Raw genomic sequence first — 13,623 nt, 5'->3', positions numbered from 1 at the left:
TAAGGAAAGGAAGCTAATTGGGTATATGTTTCTTTAACAAAAGAAGTTTTTGGGGTTTGTGTACGTAATCTGCCAATCAAATATTCAGATTCCCATTTGTCACTTTGTCATTCCTTGCTAGCTTTGTTTATTTGAGAATAATACATTATTTTATGTTATTCCTTTTCACACATCAGCAAATCCAGCTTTTTGTGCAACTTATAAACGTTATCTTTAATTGCCCTTTTCATTAGCCTAAACTCTCTTTTCACTACTTATCTTTTATATATATGGGTCAGTTTCTTTTCCTTTTTATTTTAATTGCTAGTTAATGCTTTTGTTATTTGGTGTTTAATTATGAGATTATATATATATATATATATATATATATATATATATATATATATAACAAAAAAGTAAAGAAAATCTTTCATTGGTGATTTTGAATTCAACAATACTCCCATATTTTACGAGTCATGTTTTGGATTCCTCTTTATCAACATCACAAACAATATGTTGGCAAAAAATTGCACACCTGAAGCTTATATTGTGGAGAAATGTTCATAAAAAAGGTATAAGTATATATTAAAAAATGATATATATATATATATATATATATATATATATAAACACAGAGAGAGAGAGAGAGAGAGCGTTTATTTGACCAATCGAGATGCAGCAAGTGGGGTTACATTTTCATTTGACCCACTGAAGAAGATAATGTCTAGGATTGAAGAGTACAAACAATGACATTTGAGGTAAAGATTCTGTGGACGGAATCATCATGTATGTATAAATTTATATATATAGAAAGAACAAAAAAATAAAAAGAAAATGAAGTGGTTGATTTAGAGTACAATTAAATTAGACTGGTTCAACAAAAAAGATGAGGTTTAAAAGTCAAGGTCTTTGCCTAACAACAACATATCACTTTCATCCAAATACTAGTCAAATCTCAAGACATGTTTCAACATCTTAACTACTTTCTTCCCCCATCATGATTCAATCAAAAACCTGACCATTCAACTTCTACACAAAACTCTCTAATTAATCAATTTTGGGACTTTGGGGAATTTGGTTTGAAAAATATCAAAAAATGAAAGACACATTGGATTGGATTTATAGCTTAGTCTTTCTATATATATATATATATATATATAAATATAATTCAGCCAAAGAAATAATAAAGATACATAAAAACATTTTAAAAAACAAGTGAGCGTGAGATTGTTGAAATAAGATGCAGGCCAATTGTGAGCCATAACAATCCCATAATTGATACAAGGTATGGGCTTCAGATCCCATGTCCATACTTTGGGTGCCAATGGGTTGACTTTTAACATCGTTAAGCCCGAAGGAATCAAATTATACATACTTCAACTTGCTGGTCAGAAAAAAGGAGAAAACTTGCGGGTCAGAAAAAGAAAAAAAAAAAAAAAGGAAAAAAAAAAATCAACGTGTTGGGAATTTTGGGCTTACATATGTATAATTCTAAAGAACTCCAACAGTGATATAATAAAAAATGTTGTATTATATATTTATATATAGTGTGGGACATTTAGAGAGCTGGCAAAATTTTGACCTGGCCTTTTGCACCTGCATAATATCTATTGCATGTAGCTTATTCTATTTTATTTTCTAAAATCATTTTTATTATGTCCACATGTTACGATAACAATATATTTGTGTGCTGCTTGAAAGAATAAGAAAACCGACTTGGGCCTATAATTATGTATGAGTGTCATACTCTTTAAAAATATAAACAAAAGGAAAATGAATATAAAAGTTATAGACAAAATAACATTATTCCTATATAAATTTTTCAAAATGTGTTATTTTGATTTGTTTAATTGCTAAAACATATATTGTTGTATATTCAATTTACTCAATAAAATGTTATAGTCGGGTCTAAGAACAAATATAAAAAATAATAATAAATAAAATAATGAACGTGTGTAAATATGACTTTCTGCCTGAAAAAGATTACGGAATTAAAATTAATAAATTGAATTTTCTTCTTTATAAAACAGTAATAAAACTGAATTGATTTCAGAAAATTACTTGCAATTAAAATTGTATCGAAATTAATTTGTTAGACTTCGTTCTAAATGATCTTCCCAATTGGACATTGGAAAGGAGTATGGGCCACTTCTGTTTCAAGATTTGGGCCGGCCCTACGAAATAAATTCCTTTAACTTTAACAACTGCTAGAGTAGTTTCCGTTTTTACTTGCTCACCAGCTCCAGCTCATAAAGGCTTACAAATTTAACGAAAAGTACTCATATATATATATATATATATATATATATATATATATATATATATATATATATATATATATATATATATTTATACACACACACACACACACACACAAGATGTGGCGACGGGGTTGAATACGAAATTTGAGTATCTAATAGTTCATTTTTTGTTTGGAATATTTTTAATTAAAATGATGTTATATTATTATGGCATAATAGTTTGAAAAACATCTATCTACTAATTATCTTTTCAATTTTATATTAATGGAAAGGAGGAAGTTTATTTAAATAGAACAATCGTATAAAATATTTCACGAAGAGTTATTTATTTTTTTGTAGAAAATAGAACAATTTTTTACTAAGCAAAAAATTAAATAAATAGTGAAAACACAATATATTTGCATTGTAAATGAGAATATCTTATCATCATTGATGCTTTTCTAAGATAATTACAAGATTTAATAGAAAAATAGGTAATCTAAACTATTTTCTATTATATATTGCATTTTACAAAATATTAATATTAGTGCTACCATATAGGATATTAAAAACAAAGTATTTTGTAATAGTTTACAAAAAATTATAATTGACTATCATCTCAATATTGACGAAAATAATGTTTCATGATGGCTAATTAAGCATTCTTTCATTGTCCTTAGGCTGAGCAAACTTTCTCTCACTGCTCTCGTCGTACAATAAGAGAGAACTTTGTAGTTCCCTGTGATTTTTTTTTTCAGCATCGTTTGGTTGTGAAAGGTCTATACTGCTTGCCATTTTTGCCATGCTTGCAAGACCTCATCATCATCGCTTACTGATTATAATTCTCTTTTATTTTCAAACATAACGAGTTCTCAAAATTGTAAAATATATGCATTAATACATTAAATAAAAATCTATGTAATTTTATAGTTTTAAAAAAGAAAATCTTCATGTATTGAGTTACTTTTGTTAATTAGATATGGCACAAAATCCTTTTTCTTTTTTTATCACATGGTTCATATGTCTATTAAATATATATATATATATATATATAATCCCACAATCCACTCAAAATAATATTTCTAGTAATTAATAATTAATTGCCTTCCTATGTATATTCTTATTTTATTTTATTGTATGTTTCATTTATTTTTAGTTTGAATTAAAAATATAGCTAACAATTTCTAATTAAATAAATTTTAAATTTTAACTTATTTAATTAAAATTGTCAACTGTGATAATTTTTAGCAGTGATATATTGAATAATAATCTATTATGTAACTCTAGAAAAAAAATAAAAATCTATTATGTTAGAGCTTTTTCTCTTTTATATTTTGTTTATGTTTTCAATTTTAATGAATCGGTTATTTGCTAAGAAATTTTTATTTCTTTTTTCTTAGAAAATAAATTCATTTTTACATAAATTTTTATTAAGATTTGATTAAAGCAACTATTAAGTGCATTTATGCATTTTGTTACTTAATTTTTTGAAAATAATATTATCCATGGTAAACAGAACTTGTTATCAAATGATCTAAACCAACTGGTAATTGTGATGTTTGCTATACAATTACAGATACTTTGATTTAGTTCTTTGAAATATGTTTGTATCACCGATTTGAATGGGCTTAGGACAGGATAGAGATTCATAGTGCACGTTTGGTACAATGTATTAACTCTCCTTGCATTGTATTACTGGTGGTATCCCATGTTTAGAGGTAAAAGGACATGCCCCAATTTGTACCATATATTTGTGGACCCTACCTTTTTATGCATCTCAAGGCGCATTATATAAACCCAAGAGAGCGTTGGGTTTAACATACGGTCGCCTTATAAAGGCAATTCGTTCTTTTTTTTTTTTTTTTTTTCTTTGCTAATATTGGAAATTGCATATTACATATTATATTTATATAGAAGAATGCACTATGATATAACTGATGCAATTAGAAAAGATATAACTAACATTTTTTTTTTCTCCCCTAAAGCATATTTTCTTTGTTATGTTAAGTTGAAAACCGTATAACTGATGGATTTGTTTTGTTGCTAAAACGTTGGTTTTTTTTTTTTTTTTTTTTTTTAAACTTTGCCATGGTATATTTGAAATTTTATGACTAATGCTTTTTTTTTTCTTTCTAAAATGTTGTTATTTTCCATTAATTTTTTTTAATATTATGTTACTTTAATAATGTAACGTTATCATAATCATAAATATTAAACGAGCTCAATCTAATATGTTATTGATAATTAATACTTTAGATATGGTTAAAACATTTTATAGCTTTTTTAAATATTACTAGGTGTGCCCACATGGGATGCAAGTGCCTTAATCTGAAATTAGATATCTAACAGTAGTTTGTTTTAGTTTTGAATAGTTCAAATTAAAATAAATTTTCAAATTACTATGATATAATAATTTGATAAGTGTGTCTATGTATTTTAATAATTAATAAATTTATGAGATTTTGATTTAAAATATAAATTATCTACTTATTTTATGTTAATTGTAAAGAGAAAATTTGAATAGAATGATCATATAAAATATTCTATGAATGATGATTTTTTTTTTTTTTTTGGATACAATATGAATGGTGACTTGTTTAGTAAAAAATTGTCATATGTTATTGTTGTTCTTTGTCATATAAATAACGAATTTACTCAATACATTCATATTTGGATTTTATATTTTTCTACACGTTGCATTCTTTTTTAGCTTGTTCTTAAGCCAAACAAACTTTCTCTTGTTGCCCTCATCAACTGTAGGAGAGGACTTTGTAGTTCCTTTCAATATGTTCTTGGCATCATTTTGTTGTAAAATGTCTAAATTGCTAGCCATTTTTGCACATTATTTGGTTGTGAAAGATCTAAATTGCTAGCATTTTTGCTTCACTTTTAAGACTTCTTCATTATTGTTAACCCAATGAAATATTATTGATTCTAATTCTCTCTCATTTTCATATATAGTAAATTCTGAAAATTGTAATATAAATGACTAAGCACGCTAAATAAAAGTCTATCTAATTGTTTAAGGATTCCTAGTTCAAAAATATAGATCTCCATGTAATAAGTTGCTTTTGTCAATTAGATTTGGCACAAAAGTGAAATAATTCCTTCCTAAAATGAGTTGAAACAAATGATGTTAGATATAAATAGTACAATATTTTAAATATTAAATTCGATGTAATTCTACCAAAAATTTTTTAAATGTGTATAGATATTAATAAATATTTAATCACTGTCAATTATATATATAGTCATGTTGCTTATAAAAAGTCCTTTAATATTAATAAATAATATAATTGTAAAATAGAAAACCAAAAAATTACAGAATGGTGCTCTTTCAAACAAATGTTTTTGAGATTTATTTTATTTTTTTATTTTTTGGTTAAAATATGAGGACGTATTTTTGAGCCTTATTACCAAACAAGGCTAAAGTGACTCTTTTTCTTTGTTTTTTTGTTTTTCGTTATTTTTTTTTCTTTTTCTTTGTTTTTTCATTTTTGTGTTGTTTTTTTGTTTTTTATTCTTTTCCATTTGAATATCAAACCTAGTAAAGCAAGAGAGCAGCTACTTTTTTCGTTTTTGTGTTTTGTTATTTTGGTTTTTTATACTTTTCCATTTGAATATCAAACCTAGCAAAGCAAGAGAGTAGACACTTTGACCAATATATTTCCATTTAAAAAAATCTCTCATACCATTCATAACCCTGCTATAAATCTAATTCCAACTTTAGTAGTATATGAATTAAAAGCCCATGTACTTTGAATGTTAACAATGAAACAATTGAGCTCAATGAAACAATTAAGTGACGAAGGTAGCAATCAAGATGGCAACAGCCATTCCTGCTAAATTCCCCACCCCTGTCGAGCTTGGCAGTGGGTAGAAGACAATAAATAAATAATAATGAAACAATTGAAGAAGTCAATTGTTTGACTCATTCCCAAGAATCCACTAACTACAAACTTCTTCCTCAGCGGATAAGGATGAATCTCAACATTGTATTCTATCCGATAATTGTAACCCATTCTAACAAACAAGAAAGAAAAATACTCCCATTACCCCAAAAAAAAAAAAATAAATAAAGGAAGAAAATACTCCATTCAATTTTTCTAATCGCCCAAGACAAGGATTTTAACTTCAAAATTTTCACTTTTTTCTTTCAAAAGCCGATTATGAGAAGAATAGAAATTTGACAAACCACAAAAAAAATTAGTAAATAGAAATTATAAAATAATATCACAATCGTAAGCGAAAATTGATAGTTCCATATCCCTGTTGTACTCTTTACTAAATGAACATTAAAACTTAACATCATTTTTACACCCAAAATGCTAATTTCTAGATGAAATCATGGGGCAAACGAACAAAAAGAGAATAAATAATAGCAGATAGAACTGGTTTTCACTCACAGGCAAATATAAATACATCCACATGGGCAAATTCATAAAAGAAAAGAAAATAAACCAACTTAGACACATCAATTAGCAAGTTCCAGCAATGGTAGATTATCGGAAGTCCCATTAATGTTCTGATGCTACTGCTGCTAGCAATTGCAACGTTTCTCCATCTACTTTATGAATCATACGAATTGTGCTGTAGATTTAAAAGATGTGCAAGCATTAGCAAAGAATTTGTGAGGGCAAGATGTTGTTGGTTTTCGATCTGAGAAGAAAGAGAAGAAAAACCTCAAATCTTCGCAGGAGAACCAGACTCTCTGGTCTAGAGAAGAAAATGAAAAGTAATTTTTTTTTTTGCTTGCGTGTGTGTGTGTGAAAAGAGCGCACAATCAATATCCATACTGCACAATCCCGATGAATATTTTTTTTGTTTTTGTGTGTGTGTGTGTGTGTGAAAAGAGTAGTTGCACAAAATCAATAACCATACTGCGCAATCCCAAAAATCTCAAACAAGAGATCCGTATCTGGTATACATGAAATTATCATTGTATTCTTGACATACCATCTTGGAAGGAAAATGACAAAAAGGGTAGAGTTGTCAGGACCCGCCCAGAATTCCTTCCCCGGAACCCTAGACAAGCACTGATCCCAAGGAAATACCACCGAACCTTCCAACGGAAAATCCGGCAGCACCTCCCCTAAGGGTAGGACTTACCAAAAATTACCTGCACTGAAAACACACTTCTATAATCACCCCCTTATTCCTCCCACAAAACTACAAATTGTTTCCACAAATTTACAGCACTTCACAACAATAACAGAGCCTAGTGCATAAATAAAACATAAGTGTCCAAATACTATACAGAGCTTCATGAAGTGCTAATCAACAGAAAATACAACAAAGATGACAGAAATAATACAACTGAAATGAATGAGTACAAAAGTACTTCTCGAAACACGATTGCGGCGGAAAACTGGTTTGCCCCGGAAGAACGTCTATCATCCTTTGCACCTAAGGGAACGGAACTTAAAAACGTGAGATGCTAATCATCTCAATGAGTGACCCTAGCTACTGAACACTTTTAATAATAATAATAATAATAATATGACAAATAAGGGAATTGAATTAATACTAACAATTAATAAATAAATAATAATAACAGTTGGAAATAATAATTTTCCCTCAAAACTCTCACTAATCACTCCGTTGGAAATGTTCCCCTTTTAAAACAATTTCACAAAATCCGATATTCGTACTTCCCAAAAACCAAGGGATCAAACCATTTGATAAACAATAAATAAATAAATACCCCAATATATAATTAAAATGTAATAAATCATAATAAATAACTTTGAACACTTTTGGGGTTTGGAACTTTATCTGAAAATTTACACTTGACGCACCACACAATATACCGGTGATGCCCTCCGATACCCAGCATCCTGAGCACCGACTGGCGGGGAGATTAAAGAGAGAAACTTGCAAACGGCATTTCGGCATCCCGACAGTACCGCTGTTGAAACCGTCATCCCGGCCAAGGAGGGGGGCGGCTGTGGCCAATAACAAACTTGCCTGCCCACGGTCCAATGGCAACTCACGGGAGACATAATACTTGCGCGCTAAACCACATATACATATACGAGAACACCAATACTGTATGAATGCGTCTAAAATAATTATTTAATCAACCGTACCGTTCTTTCCAAAATTACCGTGGGAAATATATTAAATTTTCACACTTACCATCCCACATATTTTCATTTAACAAACCGGTACGAAACATCGATAACAAATAAAATCATAATTTTTCTTGTAATACGAGGTTCAACAAATAAAATACTGTGGGCATAATTATAAAATTAAACCACCAATTTAAACAAATATTTTCATAAAATATTTAAACCAATTATGCCCAAAAATATTACTTAAAACCACGTACGATTATTATCGAAATATACTTTGCTCATGCATAATAAATAAATTAAATCACAATAAAATCATAATTAAATTGTACCACATGAGCATAATTTAAATACGAATTAAACACCAATTAAACATAATTAATTGCCCAAAATATTTTTAAAGGTGGGTCACTCACCTTAAGCGCGTATATCAGCTAAGATTCTCCGCAGGATCAACTCCACTACTCCTACGCGCACCTAAAACATCCACAGTATACCAACCAAATATATTAATATTTTAATCGGGTAACTCCCAAATGGGTACCCGGGGAGCGAACACAACGACAACTAAAAGTTACGAGTTATATACCGAATCGAAGCTCGAGTGATGAGGATCACGGATTTGGTCTTACTTTCCGGAGATTGGACCCGAGGTGGCTGGAATCTCGCCGGAAAGCTTTCGGGATTCGACTCCTCAATTCTCCCAACCCATCGCGAATTGGCGGAAAAGGATTCCGGATTTGGATTCAGGAGGTCGGAATCAGTGGACAGGGACCGGCGGTGCAACTGGGTACTCGCCGGAACAGTAACTTCCGGCGAGCCACCGCGGTCACCGGCAACTGTCTGAGATTTTTGACGGTTTTGTAGATCGAGGGGAGAGGATTCCAACGGGACCAGCGGTGAGGCAAACGGAGGCCGGACAGCGGAGAAATCGGGGTTTGAAGATTTTCGGCCCCTCACCGGAAAATGCTCCGATCCCGGTGCGTCGGAGGTCTGGTGGCCGTGAAATTTGGTGGGTAGGCCGGACTTGAGGAGGTGGTGAGGGGTGGCTAGCGCGTGTGGCCTGAAAATGGTCGGAAACAGGGCAAACGGCGGTGGAGGGAAAAATTGCCGCCGAGCTTCACCGCCTCGATCCGAGCGCGTCCAGCGACCAACGGCCGTGAGATTTTGGGGTTTGGCCGAAAATGGGAAGCCGCTTCCATCTGGCCGGCACGTGTAGCAAGAGTCGGCCGAAAAATTGGACGATTCCGGCGGCCGGTCGGTTTTCTCTCTCTCTCTCTCTCCTCTCTCTTTCTCTCTCCTTCCCCGCGTTTTTGCCAAATAAAAGCCACTGTGGTGACACTGTTCATCCACGTGGACCAATCAGGTGATGACACATGGCGTTACTGTGCATTTAAGCCAGATATAATAAAATATTACGGTATCCGGCAAACTTCAAACGTCCATAACTTTTTAACCAAATGTCCGATTTAAGCGTGCCGGTAGTCTATGACTCGTATCGACGAGTACTTTACAACCATACAAGAGTCAAAACAAAATTACACAATAAGAAAAAGTCAACTCCCGGCACCTTTTGGACAGTTTGCACCTCGACTTGTTTTGCCCATAACTTTCAAACCGTAGCTCCGTTTTCGACGTGCTACTAGTCTACGAACTCGGGGCATCATGCACTTCCCCACGGTATCCTGGTCAATTAGAAATTCCAACTGGGACAAAAATTCAACTTTTGACCCCCTCGATCAACGTGCACGGATTCGGTGTGATTTGGGACGGGGTGTTACAACCTCCCCCCCTTATAAAAATTTCGTCCTCGAAATTCTGCATGTCACTGGGACAGATAAGGGTACTGATCACGCATCTGCGCTTCGGGCTCCCACGTTGCTTCCTCGATTAAATGGTTCCGCCATAAAACTTTAACTAGAGGAATGGTCTTGTTACGTAGCACCTGCTCCTCGCGATCCAAAATCTGCACTGGCTGCTCCACATACGAAAGATCTTCCCTTAATTCTATGTTAAGACTTTCGAGTACGTGTGAGGGGTCTGCAATATACTTCCGTAGCATTGACACATGAAACACGTTGTGCACTCGGGCTAGCTCTTTCGGTAATGCCAACCTATAAGCCACAGGGCCAATCCTCTCCGTAATCTCGTAAGGTCCAATATAACGAGGACCCAACTTACCTCGTCGACCAAAGCGTACGACTCCTTTCCATGGAGATAGCTTTAGGAATACCCAATCTCCTACTTCAAATTCCAAATCCTTCCTACGCACATCGGCGCAACTCTTCTGTGGATCTTGGGCAACCTTCAACCGATCCTTAATGATCTTCACCTTGTCCAAGGTCATCCTTAAATACTCAGATCCAACCGCATTATTCGTTGCAAGGAGTCTCTCTTCTCCTATCTTACTCCAACACAGAGGTGTCCGACACTGCCTCCCATATAAAGCTTCATACGGGGACATCCCAATACTCGCCTGATAACTGTTGTTGTAGACAAATTCTATCAATGGAAATTGTTCATCCCAGCTACCGCGAAATTGCATAACACAAGACCTTAGCATGTCTTCTAATGTTTGAATTGTGCGCTCAGCTTGTCCATCAGATTGCGGGTGAAAAGCGGTGCTGTAGTTAAGTCTTGCTCCTAGTGCATCAGCCAACTTCCGCCATAGTCCTGAAGTAAATCGCGGGTCTTGATCGGATACGATGGCTAACGGTACTCCATGAAGACTTACAATACGTTGCACGAACAACTGGGCTAACTTCTCGGGTGAAAAACGTTCTCGTACTGGTAAGAAGTGTGCCGACTTGGTAAGACGATCGATGATTACCCAAATGCCGTCGTACCTTCTAAGTGTGGAAGGAAGCTTGAATATGAAGTCCATGTTGAGTTCTTCCCACTTCCACACAGGAATAGGTAAGGATTGAAGTAGTCCCGAAGGCTTCTGTCTTTCTGCCTTTACTTGTTGACAAATTAAGCACTTTGATACAAAATCTGCCACTTCTCTCTTCATGCCAATCCACCAATAATACTTAATAAGCGTTCGGTACATTTTGGTACTTCCAGGATGCATCGCATACATCGAGCTATGCGCCTCTTCTAAAATCTCCTTCTTGAGTTCTAGGATATCAGGAACTCAAAGTCGTCCTTTATACATGAGGGCTCCATCCCTCCTTATGGAAAACTCCGGATCAAGACCTTCTTGTACCTTGCCCTTAATCGTTCTCAATTTAGGATCTTCCAATTGCGTCTCCAATATACGATCCACCAACATCGATCGCACTTGAAAACTAGCCATAAGAACTCCCGAAGGATGCATATCCATTAACACCCCCATCTTCTTCAACTCCACCATGAGAGGTAGCTGGATGGCTTGGATGTGAGCAAGAGATCCGATCGCCTTCCTACTCAAAGCATCTGCCACTACATTCGCCTTGCCTGGGTGATAATCAATCACACAGTCATAATCCTTCAACAACTCTATCCATCTCCTTTGCCTCATATTTAACTCCTTCTGAGTGAAAATGTACTTGAGGCTTTTGTGGTCGGTATAAATTTGGCATGTGGCCCCATACAAGTAGTGTCTCCACTTCTTTAGAGCAAAGACCACCGCCGCCAATTCTAAGTCATGCGTAGGGTAATTCTGTTCGTGCTACTTCAATTGCCGTGATGCGTACGCTACCACCCTTTGATTCTGCATTAGCACGCAACCCAACCCTTGATGGGATGCATCACAATAGACTTCAAAACCTTCATTCCCATTAGGTAAAGTTAACACAGGCGCGTATGTTAACCTTTGCTTCAACTCCTGAAAACTCTGTTCACACCTGTCCGTCCAACTAAATTCAACCTTCTTTCGGGTTAAATTATGAAGCGGTCCAGCAATTTTCGAAAACCCTTCTATAAACCGACGGTAGTATCCCGCTAATCCAAGAAAACTTCGTACTTCCTTCACAGTGGTAGGGCGCTCCCAACTCAACACTGCCTTCACCTTATCGGGGTCCACATAGATGCCTTCGGCTGACACGATATGTCCGAGAAAACCCACTTGCTTCAACCAGAATTCACACTTGTCGAATTTAGCATATAGCTGATGCTGCCTTAGAGTTTGGAGCACTCTTTTCAAATGTCTCACGTGCTCTTCTTGGCTCCTTGAATAGATTAGGATGTCATCTATGAGTACAATGAAAAAATGATCCAAGTACGAACGAAACACCCTATTCATCAAATCCATAAAAGATGCTGGGGCATTGGTGAGTCTGAACGACATCACTAGGAATTCATAATGTCCGTACCTCGTCCTAAAGGCAGTTTTAGGAATGTCCGACTCTCGGATCCTTAACTGATGGTATCCAGATCTCAAGTCGATCTTGGAGAACGCCTTGGCACCTTGGAGTTGGTCAAAGAGATCATCTATCCTTGACAACGGATAGCGATTAGGGATGGTGACCTTATTAAGTTGTCGGTAGTCGATACACAGTCTTAGACTACCATCCTTCTTCTTCACAAACAAAACTGGAGCTCCCCACGGCGATATGCTTGGTCTAATAAATCCCTTATCTACCAAATCTTGCAATTGGACCTTTAGCTCCCTTAGCTCCGCTGGAGCCATCTGATACGGCGGTAGAGAAATAGGCACAGTACCCGGAATTAATTCAATGGGAAAGTCAACTTCTCTTTCCGGAGGCAATCCTAGTAACTCCTCAGGAAACACATCCGGAAAATCCCGCACAATGGGCATGTCTTCCAACCTGACCCCACTTACTCGGGTATCTATCACATGAGCCAAATACCCTTGGCATCCTTTATTCAGTAGCTTCTTGGCGGTAAGGGTAGATATCAACCTCGGCAAGGGCCTTCCAACTTCCCCATGGAATATCACTTCAGACAAACCTGGCCTCCTGAATGTAACTTCTTTGCTAAAGTAATCTACGGATGCATGGTTCCTTGCCAACCAATCCATGCCCAAGATTACATCAAGTCCGGATAGATCCAACAGGATCAAGTCCGCTTCCATCACTTGATCTTCGATGCAGAAGAAACATTCCTTGATTAACTGGCTAGGCCACAAGGACTCTCCTGCAGGAGTGGCTATTTCTAACAGACATTCTAAAGGAGTAGGGGTCATACCGACTCGAACTACAAATTCTCTTGAGATAAACGAATGTGTTGCTCCCGGGTCTATAAGCACACGTGTGTCATTACCAAAAATATTCAAAGTACCTGTAACAACGTCAGGCATAGTCCTGGCTTCCTGCTGCGTCATAGCAAACACCCGGCCTTGACCTGTCTGCTGGGGTTTCCTTCCTCTACCTCGACTCGATCCT

This window comes from Ziziphus jujuba, chromosome 6 (genome assembly GCF_031755915.1).
Source record: "Ziziphus jujuba cultivar Dongzao chromosome 6, ASM3175591v1".
In the NCBI taxonomy this organism is placed as follows: domain Eukaryota; kingdom Viridiplantae; phylum Streptophyta; class Magnoliopsida; order Rosales; family Rhamnaceae; genus Ziziphus; species Ziziphus jujuba.
The sequence above is the reverse complement of the archived record's forward strand: the minus strand, read 5'-3'. Positions refer to the sequence as shown.